This window comes from Sarcophilus harrisii, chromosome 1 (genome assembly GCF_902635505.1).
Source record: "Sarcophilus harrisii chromosome 1, mSarHar1.11, whole genome shotgun sequence".
Lineage (NCBI taxonomy): Eukaryota > Metazoa > Chordata > Mammalia > Dasyuromorphia > Dasyuridae > Sarcophilus > Sarcophilus harrisii.
In genome coordinates, this window is record NC_045426.1 from 427,752,336 (window position 1) to 427,764,040 (window position 11,705).

At 37.1% G+C, this 11,705-nt stretch overlaps 1 long non-coding RNA gene across 1 annotated transcript; it reads right to left on the reverse strand.

Annotated features, from left to right (window-relative positions):
* Window positions 1–911: 911 nt before the first annotated feature.
* On the reverse strand, window positions 912–6,457 carry LOC116421282. Its single transcript, XR_004231589.1, has 3 exons — window positions 6,196–6,457; window positions 3,319–3,472; window positions 912–1,466 (listed from the first exon to the last, which is right to left on the reverse strand). It is a non-coding gene; the product is annotated as an uncharacterized LOC116421282 (long non-coding RNA).
* Window positions 6,458–11,705: the final 5,248 nt, after the last annotated feature.

An 11,705-nucleotide genomic window follows, 5' to 3' on the forward strand; every position in this document is an offset into this window, starting at 1 on the left:
TTCAGTGCTAACAGATAACAAAAGTTTTAGGATTAAGGAGAGATCATCTCCAAATGGGAATAATTCAGCAAATTGAACTCAATAAACATTTAAGTACCAAATGAGATAATATTTGTAAAAGGCTTTAAAAAAATTTTAAGTGCTATATAAATGTTAGGCATTATAGTTATCATTATTATGGATAAAGACTAGACCCATGATTTTGTTGCTATATGCAACTCCCAGATATGGAAGCTTCTTTATGAATGAAACTTAGAAACTTTTCTGTAATTTCTTGGAGAAAAATTAAGCAACACACTCAGGGCCAAAAATTCAGTGAGCGTCAGAGGCAAGACATGAATCCAGGGTTCTTCTGTCTCCAAGAAGGTTTCTCTATTCATAAGGACACACTGCTTCTATGGTAATACTATTAATTATAATTATATAATTATAATTATATTCTATGTGTATAATTATAATTATATTCTATGTGTTGAATCGGGTAGGCTTCTGGAAAAATACCATGTTTGGGGCAGCTACATGGTGTAGTGGATAGAATATTGCCCTGAGTTCAAATCCAGCCTCAGACACTTAATACCTAACTATTTGTGTGACCCTGAGCAAATTATTTAACCCCAATTTCCTTGCTTAAAAAATGTCATTTTTATGTGGGGCTATGAAGGATACATAGATTTTTTTTTAATCTATGGATTTAAGGTTAAAAGAGGAAAGGAAAAATCACCTGCTTCCTAATTGTGGGTCATGATCCCATATGAGGTTGCATAATTGAAAATGGGGTCACAAAATTATGACTTATTATCAGTAAATGTTTGATTTGTATACCTATTTTATATATGTATCTACTTGGAGTTATGTTAAAAATTTCTCAGGTGATAAGCAGTCCTGAAAAAGCTTAAGAAGCCCTGATCTAGTCCAACTTCCTCATTTTATTCATTTTACAGATGAGTAAACTGAAGACAAAGAGACAAAATGATTTGTCCAAAGATGCACAGGCATTGGGGAGATTGCATGGGATCTCAAGCTCAATCTACATCCAGTATTCTTTCCACTATCCTACATTCTTCCCTTTCCCCCTCTCTTCAATCTCTCAACTCCAATTCCAAGGTGATATTAGGTTAGAGGTGATTATAGCCTGAGCAAAGGCAAAAGATGTGTGAATTAAGAGATGGGATCACATGTGAGCCATATTGTAGAGGGAGAAACAAAAACGTTTGACATTCTGGTTAATGTGAGCAGGGGGAATGTGAGGAATGGAGACTAATGCCAAGTTAATGAACCTGGGAGACTAGAAGGATGGTGGTACCTTCAGTAGAAAGAAGCAAGTTTGGAAAAAGGGGATTATTTGGGGGAAAAGATAATGACCTCAGTTTTAGAAGTGTTAACCTTGAAACATCTCTGAGACATCCAGGATTTGAGCCACAGTTCTGCTGTTGATGATTTGTATGATCTTTGGCAAGTGATTCCACCTATTTATAAAAAGATAAGATTGAACTAGATGATCTTAAATCTCCCTTTCACTTCTAAATGTCTTGCTTATCTTTGTAGCCCTTGCCTTCCTAATAGCAGGTGCTTGGTAAATATTTACTGAACAAATAAAAAAATGAATGAAGCATGTCTTCAAAATACTCCAATAAAAAAAAAACAGTCAAAATCATTGCCAATTTTGTGTTATAGAAACTGAGTTCTATATATTAAGGCAGAATAATTGTAGCATATATATAGTATATAATATGTAAACTATAATATATAGTATTTAATTATTGCATATACTACTTATGAAGTTCATTAAAAATATAACATTTCAATAATGTAATCTATGTTGCTTTCTAAGAGCTAAGCTGTGAAAGGTTTTAGAAAAGGAGAAGGAGTATGATTCAGTAGAACCAGCCCCAGACAGGGATCAGGAGGGCCCAGCATTGGAGCCCCAGCTGAGCTATTTACAGTGACCTTTGGCAAAACACTTCAACATATCTGTAAAAATGAGGGGATCGAATGAGAGACCCCCAAGCTCAACACTTCAACTTATCTGTAAAATGAGGGGATCGAATGAGAGACCCCCAAGCTCAACACTTCAACTTATCTGTAAAAATGAGGGATTAAATGAGAACCCCCAAGCTCCCTTCTAACTCTAAAGTTCTTTGAGTGTTTACCAGAATCAGAGTTCCTGGCAGCTGAAGTAAGCAGTAGGGCTCAGGGGCTGTGTGGGTTGGCCCTTCTGTAGGGTTGAGGGCATAGGGAGTGAATAAAAAAGATTCTCCTTATGTTTTTTCCTCCTTGCTGGGAAAAAGAAACTTTGCAAATGAACCAGTGCGGCATTCCCTTCCACCAATGCCAATAGAGAGGGAGAGATAAAGTTGAAACTTTAAATAGAAGCAGCTGTTGGCAGCCTCTGCTTGGGACCTGAGGGATTTGTTGTGTACATTCAGTGGAACAATTCTATTTGACCCAATACATATTTTAAAATCCTCTTCTACTGTGCTGTTTTCAGTGTTTGGCTTTAGTTTTCTCCTAATCAGCAGGCTATTGGAGGATCTGCATTCCCCAGCCATTGACATCATTTCAACTGGAGAGATCAGGCTAAGCAGACCTAAGGTCAGCTAGGCTTGTGCTCAACATCCCAAGCCAAACATGTTCTGTTTCCATTGCTATTCAATGCCTTTGACATGTAACAGGAATTCTCAGTCTTTTGGGTGACAAAAATGCCTTTCATAGGCTGGGTTAAACCTATGGATTTTTAATAATAATAATATATATAATTTAATAATAATAACAAACTACATAAGATTACAAAGGAAACCAATTATATTGAAATATAATTATTAAAATATTTTATAAAAAATAAATCCATAGTTAAGAGTCCCTGATTTAGAACAAAGATAAAACCATAAGGACTTTAGGGATTATATAATTAATGGCAATAGTGATTTTTTTCAGAATCCAAATGCTTCTAGCAGCTAAGAATAATAGTAATTTTCTCTCATACAAATAGCATTACAAGGTTTGCAAAGTGTTTACATATATATGTGTAATATACATTACATATTTTCACATTCTATGTGTGTGTGTGTGTGTGTGTGTGTGTGTGTGTGATCTCATTTGAGCCTTAAAACAGCCACTAGAGGTAGTTGCTATTATTTTCATTTTTCAATAAGGAAACTGAATCCCAAAGGGACCAACTATCTTCCTCAAGCAAGTAAGTCTTAAGTTAAGATTCAAACCCAGTTCCTCTGTCCATTGCCCAATCCAATATAGTGTTCTATCTCTCAAGAAATATGTATTAAACACTAGATCTCTTAGGGGGGAAAAACATATCCTGACCTGCAGGGCTGAGAAACTGTGTGGTTGAGCAGAACCACAACAAGACATGGGGTGATTGACAATCCTCAGCAGAGTTGTTGGGCTCCTGGTGAAGAGCTCCTGACAGCCCATGGCATAAAGTTGTTCTTGCCTTCATTGTCTCTTTTCGTAGTTCCTAGGAAGAAAAAATAAGTTTGAATGAGTGAGAGACAGAGACAGAAATAGAGATAGAAAGAAGAGAATATATATTAGATTCAACTATGGATGTATCTCATCTTATTCCAATCCCTTTACTTTAGAAGAATAACACTCTCACTTTGGTGTTCATGGCTCCTATCAACTTCCAGTCCTTCACCTCAGATACAGGAGACAGGTGGGCTAACCAGGCTCTCTCTCCTCACAGGTTCTGCCTTATTACCTAGACCACAAATCACAGCTGAATGCCAGGCAGAGCTGAAAAAGCTTGGCATGCGACTGAGATGTAAAGAGCCTGTTCCTGGAAGCCAAGTTGCTTGATTCCTCCGTGTCACTGTTAGCAAGTGGTAGCCACCTCCATATTTAGGGGGCAGATTGTAGGAAGCAGTGGCCCTGAACGGTTCAGGATTGACCTGGTCCCTATCAAGAATAAGAGGATGTCCTTGACTTACATCTGCTCTCAGAGATTATGGAAAGCTGGCAGCAGCAGCAGCAACAGTGTTAACCTTTGAGATGAGAGAAAAATTGTGACAGACAACATTAAGTATCTATTTCGGCTTTTTTCCAAGTGAAAAGCAATCATTATTGATGATGTTCAGTATTTTAGTCATGTCTAAACCCCTTTTGGGGTTTTCTTAGCAAAGGCACTGGAGTGGCTTGCTATTTCCTTCTCCAGCTTATTTTTTGGATGAGGAAACTGAGGCAAACAGGTTTAAGTGACTTGCCCAGGGTCACCCAGCTAGGAAGTGTCAGAGACCTAGTATTCCACTTTATGCATTATATTTTCTACTCATACAATGCCCTTCATCTAAGATTCCTATGTGTTTGACAAAACTGCAACCTCGATGCCTCATTTAGTCATTTTAAGGCTTACTTTTTGAAGGCACAAAGGTTATACTCGAAGTCCATTTCTAACCTTAACCACTCAAGACAGTGTGACTTTCTGTCTCCCTGTCATAAAATCATAGATCTTCATTTGGAAGTTTGGAAGGAAACAATCATCTTATACAACCCCTTCATTTTACACGTAACTTCCCCTTCCAAAAATGGCAAGAGTCATGAATAAGAGGTGGTTTGGGGAAGTCTCCCCCAAAAATCCCCAGAAGAAGGAATTAGACTTTGGACCATACAGGTGATTCAGGAAAAGATAGCTTTAAGATACGGTGGCACCCAGCAATCATGTGCAGAGGAACAAAGCACAACTCATCTTTTGACCTTGAGATGAGAACAAAGTGAAAAGCAGAAGCCTAGAGAGGGATTCTGAGTGTATGTGAATAGAATCAGGTCAGGTTACAGGGTAGGCAATAATACACAGGTGATGAGGAGACCACTACAGACAACAGCACAAAGCTGCTGTTTCCACTCTCAATTTCCCTTTTCCATAGTGCCTAAGAAGAAAATTAAGCATTCTGTCTGTCAGCAGCTTGCTAAGCTATGAATCCTTATATAAATGTCTTTCATCTAAATTCTCTTTAATTTCTATGCTATTAAAAACCATTGTTAATAATTCAAATATTTGTACCAATGCTTGAATGAGTGTAAAGGAACTGAATGGGGAAGACCCTGAAAGCAGGTGATCTAAAAGTACTCAGCGCTTATTTATATAAATTTCAAGTTAGCAGCTACAGAACATGATTTCTGGTAAAGAGCACAAACTCAGTGCAAAGGGAATATTTTTATCAGGTTTGCTTCCTTTGTGTATCAGTTAACACTGCCAGAGCCTAATTGGCTGGCTCTCATTACGATTCCACCTTTACCCTTGGCCAGGTCTGAAAGGAAACCACTCCCCTACAAGGAAGTGGCTAGACAGAAAGTCATCTCCCCAGAGAGGAGAGCTTCCCAGCCCAAACCAAAGGGTCCACTCCACTTGCCTCCTCCTCAGCCAAACCATGAGGACAAAACCTGTGAGGAAACTCACGGATCAGACAAGAGATTAAATAACGTGCTCAAAATCACATGGATTACTGTAGAAGCAACATTCAAACTCAAGTCCTGTGTTTTACTTTTCAGTTCTCTCTCCTTGCTCCAATTTGCCCTGGAATATCTCGCAGGGGTCCTCAAACTACGGTCTACGGACCAGATGCAGCAGCTGAGGATGTTTATCCCCCCTCACCCAGGGCTATGAAGTTTCTTTATTTAAAGGCCCACCAAACAAAGTTTTTGTTTTTACTATAGTCCGGCCCTCCAACAGTCTGAGGGACAGTGAACTGGCCCCCTATTTAAAAAGTTTAAGGACCCCTGAGAGGGTAGGGACCATGCTGATGAAAATGCACTTAATGTGTGTAGGTATGTATGTATGTATTTATGTATTCATATGCATAGACTACATAAATGATATCATATACATAGATATCATCACATTTTACCCTTGTATCAACCTTGTGAATTAAAAAGTGAAAACATTAATAATGCCCTATTTTACAGATAAGTAGACAGGAACTTAGAGAGGTAAAGTTAATTGCCTGAAGTCACATGGCTATTACTGTAATTAGAATCCAGACTTGAACCCAGCTCCTTTGAATATCCAGAGCCCTTTTTACCACATTGTCTTCTGATATTTCTTTGGGATTCTCTCCAGTCCCTGAGCACAAAGTAGTTATTCAGCATTTAATAAATACTTGTTGAATGAACAAGTGAATAAACAAACATATGTGTAAAAACACACATACATATATGCTTATCTACATACATATTACTACATACCTTTGGAGATCTTGTCTAAGATGACATCAGATCATCATCTCTCCCTGAAGATTGTGTCAGTTTTTCATCAGCAGTTGCCATTGAGAGCAGCCAAATAGGAAGTCACCAATTAACTCATTTAACTGCTTCCTTAGTTAGAATAGTTCAGACATTTATATGAACACAAATGAAAAATAACCAAACATCAGGACTACTTTTTACTCACACACAGACACAGCCATAGAAATCATAGATGAAAATGAGTTGAGATTAGAGCCCATAATTCCAGGAACTGGGAAGGGAGCAAAACAGGCTTCAACATTGAATTTACTGAAAAACTTTCCACTGGGTTGATCTGGTAAATATACTACCAGAATGCAAAGGGCACGTAAAGGTAAAGTATTTTCTTTTCCAAGAAAATCTGAATAGGAAGTTTTCAGCATCCAGGTTTCTAGAAACCACTTTAATAGGCTTTATGCATTTTAATTAATGTTTTCTTTTTTTGTACTCCTGCCCAGACATGGTTCATATGAAGGGCATAGGCTAGATTTTAAAAATGTAACAAACAAATAAATTCAAAGGCACTTAAGGCCACTTAGGAGGTAGCAGGGAAAAAAAGTGAAAATTGGAGGGTTTGGGTTTTTTAAAGAGGAAATTAAATAAAGAAGAGACTATAGTCAGAATAGGATCCCACAGCAACTGGAATTATTTAATGGAAAAAGTAGAAAGGAAGATATACTTAAAATGTTGTAGATAGAAAGGATCTTGGAGATCATCTAGTCCATCATCTCTTTATTAATCAATAAGGAAATTGAGGCCTAAATAATGATACAATTAGTCTCAGAAGCCAAGTTTTCCTACTCTTTCTCGGATATTTCCCATTATCTCTATAAAACTATTTGCTATACTGTTCCATTGTAATAAATGGAGAACTGGAAATGACCTCAGAGAATACAATCTCAAACATTCTCATTTAAAGATGAGGAAACTGAACTTTAGGGAGGTTAAGTGATTTTTCCTAAGCCAGGTGGTAGAATGGTATGCCTAACATCAGGAAGACTCACATTTCTGAGTTCAAATCTGACCTCAGACCCTTCCTCGCTGTGTGATTCTGGGCCAGACATTTACCCCTATTTGCCTCACTTTCCTCATCCGTAAAATTAAAAATGTTTTATAGCATTATTATAGATTTGTCATGATGAGCAAATGAGAAAAATATTTTTAAAGTGCTTGGTACAGTGCCTGGCAGAGAATAAGCCCTTAAAAATATTTGTTTCTCTTCTTCTTCCAACACCAGACCCAGTATTCGTTCTGTCATATCAGATATCTTTCTCTTCTCATAACAAGATTTTTACATAAAAAAAAGATAACTTGGTAGTTTCCTACTCTGATCTTACATTGTGGTATGAAGATGACTCTGGATTCTTGAAGGTTATCCCAGAAGATTCAGATGGAGAAGATTCAGCCTTGAGCCCTAATTGAAGAGGGATTCCTTGTGGATGGAGATATTCTCCATATGTTCTTATTGGTGGTTATCATTTTACCAATTGTATCAAACCCTGGAACATTGCAGAATGCCCTAGAAGAATTCTACTATCACTCAAAAGAGTTCATCCTGACTATCCACATAGGTAAGGCTAAGTAGATGAAGCATGTTATTGCTCATATCACATCATGAATCTTTATGAAAAAACCTATAGAGCTTGCCCATCAGTAAGTAAATATACCTTGCACATACCTAAAGTTAGGCCCAGAACTGAGAAGAAAGAGGTGAATGGGCTGGCTTGCTTTGGTAAGTTGAAAAGCTTTTGAATGACCCAACGCTTCACAAGAAAACAAAGGCCCAAATATTAATACCTTCTACAGGTATTGTAAGACAATGGGAATGGAATACAATAATTTTTGAAAAATTAAAAATTATTATCATGGGGACCAGCTAGATGGTGGAATGGATGAAGCACCAGCCCTGAAGTCAGGAAGACCTAAATTCAAATCTGAATTCTCACATTTGACACTTATTGACTGCAAAACCCTGGGCAAGTCAATGAACCCCAATTGCCTACCAAAACCGAAAAAACCCTAAATTATAATCTCATGGATTTGGGGATTATAGGACCAAAGAGAAAGCAGATATCTGCACTTTCTGCAGTCCTCATTAACTATAAAAAAGCCTAAAAATAGAACCAGATCTAGAAACATTGTAACTGGACTGTTAGAAAATCAGATATAAAGGAAAATTTATTAAAGAAAAATCTTAAGGAATTGTCTTAATGTTTCTGGCCAGAAGAGACCCCACTCTTCTTCAGGAAGAGGGAACCTTGAGCACAGAAGTGGAAGAACCTTTATACTTGCTAGTTTGGCATAGCCCCTCCCTTCAGAAAACAGATTGGTCCTGTCCCTTTGGGTTACAATTTTTCTGATATGCCCATTACATGTTTTCCCCTAAATATGTATAAACATGTTCCCCTCTTCTCATCATACATCCCATGTTCAGAAATGATGGAAAACTCCTCTATGGGGTATGTTTTTTAACATCCAATTAGCCTATTAAACAGGCACAACAATGATTTGGTCAAGTCAGGTCACTGACCCCAGAACCCAACTAGTTTGGACTGGATGGGCTATTATCTTAAGTTTGTGTTTTTCTCAAAACAACTGGAACTATTCAGAATTGTTCCAGTTCTCAGGAACTTGAAATTAAAGGGATGCCTATCAATTGCGGAATGACTGACCAGGTTGTAGTATATGATTGTGATGGAACACTACTGTGGTATAAGAAATGATGAGTTCAGTGATCTTAGAAAAACATGGAAAGATTCCATGAAATAATTAAGAATGAAATGAGTAGAACCAAGAGAACATTATATAGAGTAATAGCAATATTGTTTTAAGAATAATTGAGCAAATAAGTCATTTTGACTATTACAAATATCTAAATTAACTATAAAGGACATTTGATGAAAGATGCTTTCTGCATTCAGAAAAAGAACTGATAAATAGAAATATGTATAGAATAATATATATGTATATATGTAAGACATACACACATATATATATGTACATATATATATATGTCATGCATATTTGTATCTAATGATATCTAATCTTTAGGATAACAGCAAAAAAGAAAGACTACCCACAAAGATACCCACAAAGGGCCATATTCTGCATTGATAGAGGAAGTATTTTCACAGAAACAAAACACAGATTAAACACATTATCAAAAGTATGCTTAAAAGACTGTTTAGCACAATACATTTAGAACTGAAAACATGGCTTTGACAAGACAAAGCTTTAAATCTTGGTCTGTTATTTATCATTTGCATAACCCTCTGGACTTCATCTATGAAAAAAAAGAAAATGGAGGAGATCTCTAGGTTCCTGCCTAGTATCAAAACTCATGATCTTAGAGACACCTAAGAGGTGGGACTGTTCTAACAGAAGTAACAACATAGATGCTATTTTATCCTTGTTTAATAGGGCAAACAATCCCTCCTCAAACACAATATTAACAGTGTGACTCTGGGAAAATTATTTAACCTCTCAGTGTTCCAGGCAACTTTTAAAACTGTAAGTCACACATTGTAATTCGCACTGGGACACACACAAAACTGCAAAAACAATGAAAGAGACCACATGCAGATAACTAGGTATCTATAGAGTACTGAAAGGGTAGATGGAAGGGAACCTCAGAGGGAAAGACACTTGCAGACAGTGACCTTTACAATAAATCTTGAAGTAAACCAGGGAAATTAAAATGCAGAGATGAGGAGGGAAAGCATTTCAGATAAGAAGGATAGCTGGTACAAAGGTGGAAGACAGAGAATCGTGTGTGAGAGCAACATAGTTGAAATACAGAATATTTATAGAAGAGAAGGGGAAGGAATAAGCATTTATATAGCATTTACTATGTGCCAAGCATTGGACTAAGCTCTTTTACAAATCTGATCCTCATACCACTTCTGGAGAAGAGGAAGTGTTAAGAGAACTGAAAGGGTAGAAAGGGGGTTATGAACAGCTTTAAAGACCAAACGGGAGTTTATACTTGATCCTAAAGATAAGAGGAAGTCACCAAAGTTTATTGGAAGGGGTGGAGAGGAGAATGACATGATCAGAGCTCACATTGCTTTAGAAAAATCACCAGGTGTTCCCTGAAACAATGAAACCATAGGTGCAATCCTCCCTCTCCAGCCAACTCATGATCCTCAACAGACATGACAAAAGTCAATGTGATCTCAAAGATCCTAGGAAGCAGCTAGGTGGTTCAGTGGATAAAATGCTGGACTTGGAGTAAGGAAGATCTGAGTTGAAATCTCATATCAGACAGTCTCATATCAGTTATGTTTGACATAAACCACTGAAGAAAGAAATAGAAAAATATAGCAGTCTCTTTGAAAAGAAAACTCCATATAAGCCATGAAGAATCAGACACATTAAACACCAAAACAATGTAGGCAGGCAAAGTATAACTTGGGATCCTATGCATGATTCAAACAGACCTTAATCTATGTTTTTAGAAGACAGAAGCAAAGTTGTACTGTTTCTTTAGTTTGCAAACACAAATACTAACCCCTGACAATTATCCTAACACTGGAGGAAAAAAAGCAACAGTCAGCCAGCCACCCACCCACCCCTTGATTTAAACATAGTCCCATCATTGAAGTTGGAGGATTGTCTTCTTTAAAATGTTTTGGGCAACATCTAAACCTCAATGACTGTTATTAAACTAAAGTGCTTCCAATATTCCTTTCTTCCTACTAATAATCTTAAGCATTTTCTAAGCTTTAGGTTTGAAACTGCTACCCTGTCAAACAATAAAGCCAGGCCAGGATGGTTGGGGTTTGGTTACTTGACTAGTATTTCAAAAGTCCCCAGACAAAGATAAAAAAAGGGGCAATCAAATGTGGCCTGAGAAGCACTTTTTTTCTAACGGACAGGTATTAAAAAGAGAAAGGGGAAAAAATATGATAAATGGTATTAGATAATAATAAAATATTATAATTATATAGCATGATACAGAGGGGCAATTAGCTGGTACAGTGGTTAGAGTCCTGGGTCAGGAGTCAAGAAAATAACTTCCTGTGTTCAAATCCAGCTAGAGACTGATCTGGAACAAGTCATTTAACCCTGTTTGCCTTAATTTCCTCAATAAGTTGGAGAAGGAAATGGCAAACCACTTGGCAAACTATTTTTGCCAAGAAAACTTCAAATTGGTGACATGACGAGTCAGATGTGATTAAAAAATGACTCAACAACTACCCAGTATAATATAGCGTATAGAGAATTGGTTTTAGTGTCAAGACATCCTGAGTTCAAATTCTATCTCTGACTATGTGGCCCTAAACAAGTCACCTAGTTACCTAATTTTTTTTCAGTGCCCCAAAGGATACTCTGAGTTGTAGAATAATCCAAATAAGGTTAGGCTTATATTTCCTGACCTGAAAACAGGAAGAACAAGTCCCCCCCACCAAAAATGATCATAATATTGAAATCACTGTTTTTCTCTAAGTTCCATCTTCTTCATTTATAAG